Source organism: Myotis lucifugus, unplaced genomic scaffold (genome assembly GCF_000147115.1).
Source record: "Myotis lucifugus unplaced genomic scaffold, Myoluc2.0 scaffold_99, whole genome shotgun sequence".
NCBI classification, from domain to species: Eukaryota; Metazoa; Chordata; class Mammalia; order Chiroptera; family Vespertilionidae; genus Myotis; species Myotis lucifugus.
In genome coordinates, this window is record NW_005871147.1 from 2,067,120 (window position 1) to 2,077,359 (window position 10,240).

At 47.5% G+C, this 10,240-nt stretch overlaps 1 pseudogene; it reads right to left on the reverse strand.

Moving 5' to 3' along the window:
• Positions 1-8,917: 8,917 nt before the first annotated feature.
• Positions 8,918-9,871, reverse strand: LOC102430743 (annotated as a pseudogene).
• Between the last annotated feature and the right edge of the window lie 369 nt (positions 9,872-10,240).

Here is a 10,240-nt window from a genome sequence, read left to right on the forward strand (position 1 = left end):
AACATTGTACCTAATATGTAGTAGTCACGATATTTTCACAGCCGTGGGTGCTTCAGATCAGATGTGGACTCTTCCTCTTTCATTTTTTTTAAATTTTTTTTTTAATTGAGAGAGAAAAAGAAACATTGATTTGTTGTTCCACTTGTTCACACATTTATTGGTTGACTTGTGGCCCGGTGCACGGATTCGTGCACATTGAAAGGCAATTCATTAAAAGGAATATTTTAATATCGCTATTCACTTTCTCTATAATAGAAGTGCCAGAGATGAAAGAAAATTGCATATGAAACTAATATATAAATTGATTAATAAATAAACAATAATACCATGACATAACAACAACAAAGAAATGATATAAAAACAACAAAAACATGATATAAAAACAACATTGATTAAAAACAATGACTGATAAATTGATTAAGCTTATTCTAATATCTCCCTGTACACCACATTGAGTAAAAACACTCTCAGAGTGCTTAACTAATTTCCCTTGTGATGAAGTATTTACAACTTTAACTTTAATGTCACATGCTCTTTGAACTTGAGAGAAAGCAACATATAACTGACCATGTTTGAAAACGGGTTCAGGTAGGAATGTTCTTACTCTGTCTAGAGTTTGTCCTTGTGATTTATTAATGGTCTTCAGACATATTCTGTCGATGCCGCCGCTTTCTTTAAGCTTCAGAATGTCAACAAAGGCAATCAAATTCATGATTGACAATAACAGAGATAGAAACACACAAGTGTGATTGGTGCCAGCGAGAGCTTTATATGTATCGTGCATGCGCGAGTCAACACTTATTTTTAAGTTGCCAGAGCATGTCATATGTACAGGCTGGTCACTTAGCCTTTTATATAGAAGACTAGAGGCCCGGTGCACAAAAATTTGTGCACTCGGAGGGGTCCCTCAGCCGGGCCTGTGCCCTCTCGCAGTCTGGGACCCCTCGGCGGATGTCCACCTGTTGGCTTAGGCCCGCTCCCTGGGGAATCGGGCCTAAGCTGGCAGTCAGACATCCCTCTGACAGCCCCGGAGCCCTTGGGGGATGTCCACTTGCCAGTGGGGAACAGGCCTAAGCTGGAGTCGGACATCCTTAGGGCTGCTGAGGAGGCGGGAGAGGCTCCCGCCACCACTGCTGTGCTGGCAGCCGTCAGCCTGGCTTGTGGCTGAGCAGAGCTCCCCCTGTGGGAGTGCACTGACCACCAGGGAGCAGCTCCTGCATTGAGCGTCCGCCCCCTGGTGGTCAGTGTGTGTCATAGTGACCAGTCATTCCCAGTCATTCTGCTGTTAGGGTCAATTTGCATATTACCCTTTTATTATATAGGATAGAGGTCTGGTGCACTGGTGGGGGCCAGTTGGTTTGCCCTGAAGGGTGTCCCGGATCAGGGTGGGGGTCCCGTTGGGGTGCCTGGCCAGCCTGGGTGAGGGGCTGATGGTTGTTTTCAGGCTGGCCACGCCCCCCGGCAACTCAAGCTCCCAGCCTCTCCTTTTTTTCTTTCTTTTTTTTCCCTGGGATTTATTTATCTTCTATAATTGAAACTTTGTAGCCTTGAGCAGAGCTGAGGGCCAGCCAGGGCAGGCGGGAAGCTTGGCTTCCTCCATCGCCGGGGGCAGCCCAAGCCTCCTGCTCGCTCCAGCTCCATGGCCACGGCCATCTTAGTTGGGTTAGTTTGCATACTCGCTCCTGATTGGCTGATGGGCGTGGTTGGTGGGCATGGCTTGAGCATAGCAGAGGGGTGGTTAATTTGCATGTTTCTTTTTTATTAGATAGGATTCTTATATGTGTCCTGACTAGGAATCAAACCAGCAACCTTTTGGTACTGAGGATGACATCAAATCAACTGAGCTATGCTGGCCATGTTTGTTTGTTTTTGACTTACAAGAGTTTGAGTTGAATTTTTGTCTTTATAATAAAAAGTCCTGACTAATAGAACACTATTTCAAGATATTCTCATATCTAACCAAAATCCATCTGCTGGAGGTCTGGGGCTAATCTCTTCTATCTCCCCCTTCAAATTCTAAGCCATTTAGAAAGTAGATCTAGGGAGGGTTTCCTTATAAACTGTGGTTAGAGTAATGTGGTTTTAGCCTGAGGCTAAATTAGGGCTACTATATATTTTATTGAACTGTATTTTTTTTTTTTCATTGAATTCAGAGAGGAAAGGCGAGGGAGAGAGAGACAGAAACATCAGTGATGAGAGAGAATCATCGATCGGCTGGGTGCTGCACACACCCCTACTGGGGATGAGCCTGCAATTCAGGCATGTGCCCTGACAGGGAATCGCACCGTGACCTCCTGGTTCATAGGTTGATGCTCAACCACTGAGCCATGCTGGCCGGGCCCTAATTCCTCTCTTATCTACTTCTTTCAACCTGTCTTTAGAGAGTCGGGTCTGCAAGAAGACATTCTCTCAGCCAGTGTACATAGGCTCAGGACCTGTCACCAGCAGAACAGAGCATATCACCTAGAGTTGGTGGTGTAAGCCCAGGACTCCCTTCGCCAGTGCAGTGCTCCTGCTTCCCAAGGCTGGTCCTGACGTCACTAATCACAAAAGTCACTCTGACTGGTGTGCAGAAAAGGATGATGACCTCAGTTTTTACAAAGGTCTTTCTTCTATGGGGATGTGAGTCACCCTCCCCTTCCTTTCTTGGGTTCTTATCTCCCTTCCTCTGGTCTTAGCATCTCACCCTAGTTCCTCCCACATTATTCATAGTACCTGACCCACGGGATTGGCATTTGGCTCTGAATGGACCAATCAGTGTCCATCTTTCAACTTTCTGAATTGGATTCAAATCTTCTCTGTCCCCTTCCTCAGGTATTGCCACCTTCAAGTTACTCTCCTTTCTCAGAGCCTTCAAGCAAGCTGTTCCCCAAAATGGAAGGCTTTTCCCTGTCATTTCGCTTGACCAGCTTTTTGTCTTCCTTTGGACCTCAAGTATGACTTCCTCAACTTAAATATTAGCCCCAGCGACACCGTTCCTGCCAGTTCTATTAAACTAGGACTCCCACCATGACCGCCATCTCCGCCACCGATTTCACAACAAACAGGAACAACCATTGTGTTTTAAATGTGGACGGATACTAGATGACAGAATGTGTTTACAGCTAAAAACTGAAACGAGGAAGTACATTGAAATGTCTCTTACAAAAATATACTGTTAGAATGCCCGAGCCCTAGCTGGTTTGGCTCCGTGAATAGAGCGTCGGCCTGCGGACTAAAGGGTCCTGGGTTTGATTCTGATCAAGGGCACATGCCCGGGTTGCGGATCCAATCTCTGGTAGGAGATGTGCAGGAAGCAGCCAATCAATGATCTCTCTCTACCTCTCCCTTCCTCTCCGAAATAAATAAAAATATATTTAAAAAAATAAAAATATACTGTAAGAGAAAAATTGTCCCAAACCTGGACTGGGAAGAAATGAGCATTCCTAATGAAATGCATAAGGAGTTTTCTGAATTTTAACTGGTTTATTTTGAGACAATGGATCACCCACCCACGTAACTGACTAGAGTGACCTTAAACAAACATTCTTTTATATGCAATCAAAAAAGATCACCTTTTTAATTTTCCTATAAAATATTTCTACCAAGAAGGAATCTTTGGTCTGCCAGAAGCCTTTCCCTTGTGGTCAAATTGTCATGAAACTACAGTGTGCTTATAACTAAATTGTCTAAAAATTTTGCTTTTGTTTTAACCAAAAAAAACCTCTTATAATACCTTTATTTGCTATTATTTGTTCATAACTTGTTTTGGGTCTTTTCCTTAAAAGTAAACTGCAAGCTATTAAACTATGAGCCCCAGTAGGACAGGGACCAGGTTTACATTGCTGGGTGCTCATCCCCAGGAACAGCTAGCACAGTCCCTGGCAAATAGTAGGCGCTGCCATGATATTTTTTAAATTAACAAGTAATTACTGAACAAGTGAAATTTAAATGTGCGCACATTTACAGTCTAGACACAAAAATTAGTGTGAGTCTCCTCTTTGCTGTGTGGGGGGAGGGGGGGTAATTGAGTGTGCAATACAGCAGAGAATACACCAGAACATGAAGCCTGCACCAACGGGGTCTGCAGGGGCAACCCTTTGTAGGTAGACAGATTGTCTGCGAGGGCACTAAAAGGACCGAGTGATTTGCCTTGGCTCTTGTACTCCATTAGTGCCAAAATGACGCGTTATAAGTCATTAATCGCTCAGCTTAAGGCTTCTCTGTGTAACTTCTAAGAGAATGCATTGCAAATACCCTCTGTATAATTTTTTGACTCAATGCTCTCACATTAAAGGGGTCTTTTGTTGTCTTCCAGATGCAACCTTTCTTCAATTTAGAGGGGAAAAAAGAGTATTGCTGAATCCTTCCTTGAACTGGTGCTCAGGATGCAATCGGCCTCCTGCAGGTCTTCCTTCCCTGTGCTGGTGCAGCCTGTCAAGTGTATGAATGTAAGTCTGAGGAGACCGGAGGAGAAATTTTTAGCATTGCGCCATTCAAGCAAATGTTCAGGGTCCAACCAAAGCTAATTCTAGAGGGGACAAAAATAGATGGAAATATGGTATTTGTGGTTCAGCTTGGCTTGCTTTCTTCACTTAGCCAAGAACTGATTTCATTTTTATATTTTGCTATAGTCTTTACAGTGACTTAATAACATAACATACAATTTTTAAAAAAGAGTATCTGTTATGCCCAGTGGCCCAAGATGGATATTTAAAAGGCTTTAAAACCAAAATATAATGCAATTCACTGTAGTGCTGCCTTCAGCATTAGTTTTTTTTAAAGACATACTATTTTTTCACTGATTATAAAATATATGTCTATTGTGAAAATTGGTAAAATGCATGAAATAAAAGTCATCATTAATCCCTAAGCCCAAAAGTAATGGCTGTTGACATTTTGGGATCTATTCCTTCAGTCTTTTTTCTATAGTCAGGGACAATTTCAAGGGCATGGGACATGTGCAGTCACACAGGACTCGCGTTCAGAAGGGCCCTGCAGTTGGTATGAGGCTCTACGATTGCTGCCTTGGCATTATTGATAATTTTTGAACAAGAGGTACTGTGTTTCATTTTGCACTGGGCCCTACAAATTATGTAGCTAGTTCTGTCAACAGATGTTCATACACACACACATACTGATTATATATGCATATACATACGTTACATACATAAACATGTATTATATACAACCGTAATCTTTATAACCTGTGCCATTAAAATCCTAAATGTCTTTATAAAGTTATTTTTAGTACTCTATAGTATTTCATCATATGGAAACATAATCAGTTATTTATGTTCCTATTTTTGCAACCTAGATTATTTAAAATTATGTATTGTTATAAATAATGAGAAACATCTTTTTGCATTATTTTTAAAATGTATGTCTCATCATTTCCTGAAAATAACATCCCAGAAGTAAAACGGAAGGGATAAAGGACATAAACTTTTTTGAATTTTGCCAAAGAGCTTTGCAGAAGGATTGCTATTATCAACAGAGGGTAAGAAACTCCCTCTTCATACTCTCAGCAGCAAAAAATATAACTGGAAAAAATATTTGATAATTGAATAAGTTAAAATATGCCCTGGCTGGGTAGCTCAGTTGGTTAGAGCATCATCACGATATGCCAAGGCTATGGGTTTGATCCCTGGTCAGGACACACATAAGAATTACCCAATGAATGCGTAAATAAACAGAACAACCAATCAATGTTTCTCTCTTTCTCCCTTCCTTTCTCTCTCTCTCTCTCTCTCTCTCTCTCTCTCCAATCAATAAAAAGAAGTTAAAATATTATTCAATTACCTTAATTTCCATTTCTTTGCTAATAAAAGGATTTTTAATTTTTTAAAATTTTTATTGATTTCAGAGAGGAAGGCAGAGGGAGAGAGAGATAGAAACATCAACGATGAGAGAGAATCATTGATCGACTGCTTCCTGCACGTCCCCTACTGGGCATCAAGCCAGCCTACAACCTGGGCATGCACCCTGACCAAGAGTCAAACTGTGACCTCCTTGTTCATAGGTCGACGTTCAATCATTGAGCCACACCCGCAGGGCAGAAGTTTTAAAATATATATTTATTATTCAGGGAAAAGAATATTTTCTTTTTCTCGTGACAGGGAAGAGGTGGCAGCAAGTGCCTACAAAAGGGTGTATCGAGGTTTGACAAGCACAGCAGGTAGTCGGTGGGTCCAGGTGTCCCTCACATTTGCTTCCTCCGTTAGGAGGCCTGGGGGTGGGGTGGGGGCTTCCCTGCCTACGAGGGAATTCCAGATTCCAAAGCAAAGCTGGAACACGGGAGAGAGGTGAATGCATATCATCTGTGGAAAGTGTTGCCGGACCCCAGGAGCACAAGGCGTGGAATTTGAGGCAGAGGCAGACCCTGGAAAAAAACAAAACTCAGATCACTGGAGAGCGAGTTGGCTGCTGCAGGGCAGGAGGCAGGAGGGAAGGTTGGAGAGGGCACAGAGGGCACAGAAGATGTGAGGTGCCCATAACCCCAGGCAGACTGCCTCCTAAAACCACGGCTCGCTCTTAAGACGTGGGTAGGTGACAGAGTGAGGAAGGAGGAGGGAGAATGAAGGTGAGAAAAAGGTCAGAGCAGAGGAGAAACCTTCACCAGAAAGGGAGTGATACTGAATTAAGAATTTAGAGAGTTGAGGGGAAGCTTTATTATTAGTGCAGTCAGCAGCGAAGCAGCACCGATAACAACCTGCAACCTGCAGAGCCGCTGGTGGGAAGCGGGGAGCCTGAGCTGAGCTTCCTGGCTCCTCTGAGGATGCGGACAGGCCAGGCGGGGCTAGGCCTGGATAAGGCAGGAGGGGCCACCGGGAGCAGGAGAAACGTAGTAACCAGACCAAGTATAGCAACGTTTTCAAATTCCTGAGCTCAGGGTCCTGGAGCTGGAACATATGACTGCTCCCTACACCCTTCAAGCTGTATCCCTCCACTCCACTCCCAGTGGAGTCTTTTTTCTTTTTTTAATATATTTTTTATTGCCTGGCCAGCATGGCTTAGTGGTTGAGCATCGCCCTATGAACCAGGAGATCATGGTTCAATTCCCGGTAAAAGACATATGCCTGGGTTTTTATTGATTTCAGAGAGGAAGGGAGAGGAAGAGAGAGAGAGAAAACATTAATACATCAATGATGAGAGAGAATCATTGATCGATCGGCTGTCTCCTGCATGCCCTCTACTGGGGATCAAGCCTCCAACCCAGGCATGTGCCCTGATTGGGAATCTAACTATGACCTCGTGGCTCATAGGTCAAGGCTCAACCACGAAGTCAGGCCAGCCAGGCCCAGTGGAGTCCTGACCCAACTACCCAGACCTACAGCACGCTGGCCTGGAATACACTCCATAAAGAGAAGCAGCTGTTACAGGGCCATCTCTCTTTTAACCCCACTCCCACCTGCATATAAAAATGATCACACCCTCTATCCCTCCCCTTGTCTTACTCTGCCAGTCACCTAGGGGTCAAGGGTAGCCTGAAATGGAGCTGAGGTCCTTCAGGGGCATGGGTGAGAGAGGGTACAGCCCTCACTCAGAGACAAAGACAGAATGTGTATCCCACCTTGCCTGGTGAAGCTGAGAGCCTGGCTATAATCTCCAAGGAAATGGGGGGGGGGGTTCCCTCAAAATGAATGCTCTATTCCAGAGGGGCCGGGAGCAAAGTTCTCGGGGGGCCCGGGCATCAGTGCAGGACTGTCACATCCCTCGGGGACTAGAGGCAGCTCCTCGTCTCAGGTGGGGTTACGGAGGGTTGGAGCAGACATAAGGGCTCCCTTGGCCCTTCCTCAATTGAAGCCAGCGGTTGTGCTGGGAAGGAAACGTATAAAACAGACCCCACCCCTGTCCCACCCTGTCCAGAACCCCCATCATAGGAACGCCTAAAGAAAAGTTTCAAGCTTTGTTAATTTTTTTCTTTTTCCTTTCTTAAAAAAAAAGTAAATTTGCTGAAACCGGTTTGGCTCAGTGGATAGAGCGTCGGCCTGCGGACTGAAGGGTCCCGGGTTCGATTCCGGTCAAGGGCATGTACCTGGGTTGCGGGCACATCCCCAGTAGGAGTGTGCAGGAGGCAGCTGATCGATGTTTCTCTCTCATCCATGTTTCTAACTCTCTATCCCTCTCCCTTCCTCTCTGTAAAAAATCAATAAAATATATTTTAAAAAAAAAGTAAATTAAACTGCCAACAATGTGGCTGGGCTGGAAAAGTGGGGTAGCCACGACCAGGCCATTCAAAAAATAAAAAAGTGGGAGGGAGTGAACTGTAAACAGCAATCACCGCGCCAGAGAGGGGGCTAGGGAGGTATTAGTGCCTGTGCCACAGAGGCAGCGGCCGACCTGATTTCAGCAAAAACCAGGGAGCTGCTGCCTGCTGAGCATAGTCACCCCAACAGACGTACCCCCTGCCCCCACTCCTGCCTCTCCCTAATGAAGAGGAGGTGTAGGAAAGAAGAGCTCATCTAGAAATTTCCAGTATCCCAACCCACACACCTGCAGGCCCAGGGGGCGCCCGCACCTTTAAGGTGGGCTCAGCAAGGTGTTGGTTGGCACGGAGGCCCAGTCTTCCCCAGGGACCTCGGTGACGGCCAGTTATTGGCTCGCTGTTTCTAGGGTTTGGGTCCCACCCTTACTTTTTCTTTAGGATGTCACCTCCCCGAAGCTGCCCTCTCCAGGTTTAGGGCAGCAGGCCTGCCTGCTCAGGGTTCCTGGTTTTGGAGGCGGGGAAGGAGGACAGATTTCTCCCTCCAGGCTGATCCTCTAGAGAAGGTGAATATGTTGGTGCTTTCTGCAAATGTCTGCAACCAGAGACCCCGGGCAGGAAATTAGATACAGGGATGGGGACTTTCCCAACAGACATCGTAGGGGGAGAAATCAGGCAAAAGAAGGGAATCTGGGTTTCCCACCTGACAGGCTCCTGACAGCCCGCCGAGACCTACATCTCTTCCACGCCGTGCGAGAAGATCATGACAAGGCCCGGCTGCTGCACCATGTCATCGCCCATGTGCTGGTTCTCACAGGCCATCACCACAACAGCCTGCTTGCCAGGGATGCGCTTGGCCACGTAGTTCTTATAGCACCGCCGGTTCATCTGTCTGGTCTCTAGCGTGGCCAGACCCTGGGGCCAGCTGCGCTCGTGGGCGTTTTCGATCAGCTCGGGGACGATGGAGGCGGGGCAGCCACTCTCCACCAGGGAGCGCTCGATGGCCGCCTGGAGGGCAGTGTCCGGGGTGGAGATCATCCCGCCCCAGCGGGTCACTCTGGCCGGCTGCAGGGAGTTCACCCACTGTAGGACCTCACTGTCCCCACGGGTCTCCTCCAGGTGTTGCGGGTCGGGGCTGGCGCTGCGCCTGGCAGCCAGGTGTGCCTTCAGCTGCCGGATGGCTCGCTTCTGCTCCGCCAGCTGGTGCGCGTGGTCGGCCGAGGTCTTCTCCAGCTCGGCGATGCGCGCCTGCTGCTGCTGGACCACCGCGCGCAGGTGCGCGATGCGGCGGTGGCTGGGCAGCTCGTCCTTGGGCATCTCCAGGCCGTCGCCCTGTTCGCAGGTCACAGGCCGCCTTGGGTTGTGCTCGCAGTCGCTGAGGTGAGACCGGAGGTTGTCAAGCCGGACCACAGCACTGCAGCCAAAGACCGCGTTGTCGCAGGTGATCTGCAGCTTGGACAGCATGTTCTGCAGGATCCGAGGTACCGGGCTCAGGTCGGCAGCCGTCACGACGCTGCGGTCCACCGGACACGTGTGCTGCTGAGAGAACCATTGGGTGATGCACGCGTTGCAGAAGGCATGCTCACAGCGCGGGGCCTGCACGGGCTCCTCCAGGACTCCGCTGCAGATAGGACAGATCAGGTCTTCGTCCACATCCCCCTGGAAGCGGGTTACGTCATACCCCATGGCTCATCACTGACAGCAGGCCCTTCCGGGTGTTGGGGGGCAGGTTCCCTGTTCACGAGGCCCCAAGCCCGATGCCTCCACTCAGTGCCACTCAGGAGGCGCTTCCCGTAACCGAACCTGTTGGCTCTTCTGCATCTGAAGTCTTCCCTCCCGGTCTGTAGCTCCATCGCCACGGGGATGGATGTGATGTCACAATCGGGAGCGCTCCCCTGGAAGCAGTCTGGGCGCCCTGTACCCCAGCCCCGCTGGAGCAGAGGCCGTAGCACTGGTGCTCATTTTAGTTATTTACTTTTTTTTTTTTTTAGTTACTCAGTTTAATTTCACTTGGGATTGCGTTAGAATGCAAACTTCTCAACATGATGTGTGTGT